A 4,580-nucleotide genomic window follows, 5' to 3' on the forward strand; every position below is an offset into this window, starting at 1 on the left:
CTAACTAGATCGTCTTTTCCAGTCTGGTAGGTATAGGTACAAAACGGTAGAAAATGATACTAGCGCTGCGCTCTATGATATTTCTTACGAACTATTTGAAAACGTTTCCCGTTCATGCGTTGCTTTATACAGAGTGTTCAAAAAGTCTTGGAGCCCCTCTAGCCAAAGGTCTACCTACTTGTGTAATGGAACAGTTGCAGTTGGGTAAAAATTATGAATAAAAGGTTGATTCCTACGTCTTATAAACCTTGTTTACTTTTCGGACTTCCATAAAAGGACAGAAAATTATTACATTTTTCTCTGGAATTCTGTTCGCCCACGTTATGAAGTCTCTTTGTGAGGACAATCCATGTACCAAACACCCACGACGTTACTTAACTTCTCGGTAATCGGTCTCCTCTCTTGTTGTTGTTGTTGTTGTTGTTGTTGTTGTTGTTGTTGTTGTTGTTGTTGTTGTTGTTGTTGTTGTTGTTGTTGTAGCGGTGTAGCTGCACCGAGGGGGGTGATGTACCTATTCGGTCAAAATTTTCGATGGTCAGTTTTTATCATCAAAACACGTTTCTGAGGTCCCTAAAGCCTAAATCCAAAGCTTCAACCATTGGTCCGTGTGTCTGTCTCTGTAAACAAAATACGAGTATCTCGAAAACGGTAAAAGCTAGAGACGTGAAATTTGGTATGTAGTCTTTAAATATGACAAGGCTACAACACGAAATCTTTGGTTTATATCGATACTGCGGTTGGCGCCGTTGGCGATCTTTCGGCCACTTTTTGGCGGATTTTAGTAGTTATTGTTGTTGTTAACGTCATTGACAACGTTAAGTCACTCATCTTCCAGGTCCAAGAAAGTGGCTGCTGTCACAAGGTTAGTCCATAATGATTTCAGCATTCAGCCATACTGACCACTCTCTTCTCCCTCCACAGGTGCTCTTGGTTCGTACATCCAACTGATGGTGGTATCCGGTATCCTGTACACATATGTCATCGGGTCTCTATATGAGGATTACACGATTATCTGTCTCTCCTGTCTGGTCATACCGGTACTCAATCTTCTGGTGTTTCTCATAGTGGCTCCGGAAACCCCGGTGTATCTGCTGAGCAAGAAAAGGCGGAAGGACGCGGAAAAGTCGCTGCTCATTTTGAGAGGTAAGAGAAATACTGGAGATTCCACGTCCTAAGAATACAGTTACCCAGATGGGATTGCATACGTAAGGCGATCCACTCACTATCAGTAAACCAGACATGGTACGGCTGAAAAGGTCCACCAGTCAGGTCTACCTGATACCTACAAAATGAGCACACACACACACTATCAGGTAGACCTGATCAGGTGTACCTGTCAGGTTTACATGATAGTGAGGTCCCACGAGCTTAGTTGCTTCGTTCCAGTCTATCTGAAATGACAGACGTGTCTGGTAGGCCGTATGGCCATCTTGAGATGGAAACTGACCTCTATGAATAACGTAGGGATTTATTTTAAAAGAAATCAGGCAAATGGAGACAGCCCACTCTAATAACGCTCTCCTTTGTCTCTTCCTTCTCCAGGTCCAAACTACGACATCCACGGAGAACTAGATGAGCTACAGAAGGAATTAGACATCCAGGCACAGAAGAAGAAATCCCTGGTCGAGATCTACTCCAACAAGGCTACCGTCAAAGCTACCATCGTCATCGTAGGCCTCCTCTGCTTTCTTTCCTTCTCGGGTATCAACGTCGTCATCTTCTATCTGAAACGGATCCTCATTGCGACTAATTCGAAGATCATCTCGCCCAACTATGGTCAGAACATTGTCGGTTTCATCCAAGTCATCATGACCTTCTTCTCGTCTCTCCTGGTAGACAAGGCGGGCCGTCGACCTTTGCTGCTTATCTCAGACATCTGCATGGCCATCTGTATTGGCGCCCTCGGTTACTACTTCTACCTGCTCAAGCTAGATGAGAAGCTGGTAGACGGCCTCGGCCTTCTGCCTGTGGCCAGTCTAGCGATATACATCATCGTGTTCAGCGTCGGGTTTGGCCCGATCCCTGGCGTTATGATGGGAGAACTGTTCACACCCGATGTCAAAGGCCTGGCCCTCGGTGTAATCTGCATCTTAGGGTCTCTCATCGAATTCGTAGTTGTGAAAACGTTCGATGACGTTGAGCGAGCGTTCGGCACCGCTTCACACCCGATGTCAAAGGCCTCGCCCTCGGTGTAATCTGCATCTTAGGGTCTCTCATCGAATTCGTAGTTGTGAAAACGTTCGATGACGTTGAGCGAGCGTTCGGCACCGGTGTTGCGTTTGGAACATTCGCTGTCTACTGCATCATCGGGACGTTCTTCGTCTACTTTGTGGTGCCGGAGACGAAGAACAAATCCCTGCAGCAGATTCAGGATGAGCTGAGTGGGGTGAAGAAGAAGAAAAAGGCGCGACGGACAGGATCTGCGAGCAGGAAGTCAACCAAGTCCAACACTTCTGCCGGTAGTCGGCCGTCCAATGTGGGATGGTATATATAATACCACCTCTTTTTAGCGCACTTGGCGGCAAAATTTTCAATTTTTTATTGCAAAAATGGATTCTTTGGGGGGTGTTTACCCCTCTCTCTCTCTCACTCATTCACTCACTCACATTATCTAGCATGATGTGTGAAAATTCCAAACTCTACCTCTAGATTCTATGTAGATTGTACGCAGTATAGACTTTAGCTCTCTTCCTGTGATTGTCCAAGATAAGCATCTATGGCAAAAATTGGAACATTATAATATTAGCGAATACAGCTACAACGTTACCGGTTATAACTACAATATTTTTGACAAATTTTACAGTTAGAACATCATGAAGAAGTCAAGGCTCATCATTACTTATGTTGTCAATCATATTGGAAGGTTTTCTCTGAATGTGGTAACCTCCTCACGCCCGAAAGTAAAAAGTGCTCTGTAGTGCTAGACAGCCGATGTGCACACGTGTGTACTTCAAGGCTGTATAGCTAGCCTCCTCACGCCCGAAAGTAAAAAGTGCTCTGTAGTGCTAGACAGCCGATGTGCACATGTGTGTACTTCAAGGCTGTATAGCTAGAAGCCCAGCCTCCATATCAAGTTTGTAGTGCTAGACACCCAATGTACACACCTGTGCTATTTTGAAATTTAAACTTTGGCGCTTAAATTAGCATAGAGAAAAAATAACTAATAAAAACGTTTTGATTTTACTCACTAGAGTGCACTCTTGACAATCTTGTAGTTTTGTTTACATTTTGAAATTTTCTCTTGTTGCTGAGATTTTGGTGAAAGAAGAGGGCAGAGTCGGGTGTCTTGAATGACAAGGTAAGTTTTTCTGATTTTCTTAATTACCACTATTAGATTTCACCAGTCAATTATTAAATTGTGTATTTGGAGTGTTTATCATCAAGTTTTAACATTTTGTTAGTATTTTTTTCATTTCTTTGTCACAGGAAAATCCCTTCAAACTTTGTGCACACAAGTGTACATCGGGTCTTGGTACATACACAATATTTACACTATTTGTTTTTTTTTGTATGTGATTTTTCAGGAATCTGTAGTTCCTGAGCCTTCTGCTGATTTACAGCCATCTGCCCCTTCTGCTGATTTACAGCCATCCCAATGTGGGCTCTAAGAATAATAATATTGTGTGAACTGCTGTGAGCCAGAACCCAGAGCCCTAAGGACATGCTCTTGTATATTACCTCCTGTAAACTAATAGTTAGACTACTCCTAGAAACGAAGTAAGACCAAAGAGACAGCCAAACACAAGATGGAGAGATGAGATTGTTAGGACTGCAGGCTGGAATCAGGTGGCAAAGCAAAGGAAAGACATGTATGGAAACAAATGGAGGAGACCTTCGTCCAACAATGGAACACAAATGGTTGATAATGATGATGAAACTAATAGTTGGATATTCTTGTGCTCGGTCAAATACAAAGATTGTGCGAGAAATCATGAATTAGCGTGTTAGGTGTATCATAGGTGTAGCAAGCTACCAAGAATATATCAACACTAAATCTATATTGTGCAACAATGACTATAGGAAAACTGCGAAAAATCGCTTGTGTGATCTTCAATCGGATCAAGAAAGCGATTACTGTAAATATAATTGCACCAATAGGATGTGATTCAGATTCGACCAATCAAAATCGAATCTGATTATTTTTCTTTAGGGTGACCAAAGAGGAACAAGCTTGACCAAGCTCGGCCGAGAATATCTTGGTAAAGCTTTGTCAGATTTGTTCTTACTTTTGGTTTGTTCTATTTATTTATACAATTGAAGGAGTTATAACAGTAAAGTCCTACCTCTTGTTCCTTCTTTTGTTACCCTAAAAACAAAATGTTTGTTTATTTTTTTTTTCTGTGATATAGTGTTTTTCATTGACAATAAAGCTCTTTTTGTGTAAAAAATATAAAAAAAATATGTTTTACTTTTTTCACTGAAAAAATATATTGTAGTGATAAACGCCCGATGTGCACAGGTGTGGCCATTTTTGAACAGCCCTAAAAAGTATGATGTAATCATTGTCATGAAGTTTCGTTTCTATTCACCCCGTTTTTACATACATTATACTATGGTACAAGAACATCTGTCGTAATAAG

At 41.7% G+C, this 4,580-nt stretch overlaps 1 pseudogene; it reads left to right on the plus strand.

Annotated features, from left to right (window-relative positions):
• Positions 1 to 891: 891 nt before the first annotated feature.
• On the plus strand, positions 892 to 2,494 carry LOC103517575 (annotated as a pseudogene).
• The last annotated feature ends 2,086 nt before the right edge of the window (positions 2,495 to 4,580 follow it).

Source organism: Diaphorina citri, unplaced genomic scaffold (genome assembly GCF_000475195.1).
Source record: "Diaphorina citri unplaced genomic scaffold, Diaci psyllid genome assembly version 1.1 scaffold1895, whole genome shotgun sequence".
Lineage (NCBI taxonomy): Eukaryota > Metazoa > Arthropoda > Insecta > Hemiptera > Psyllidae > Diaphorina > Diaphorina citri.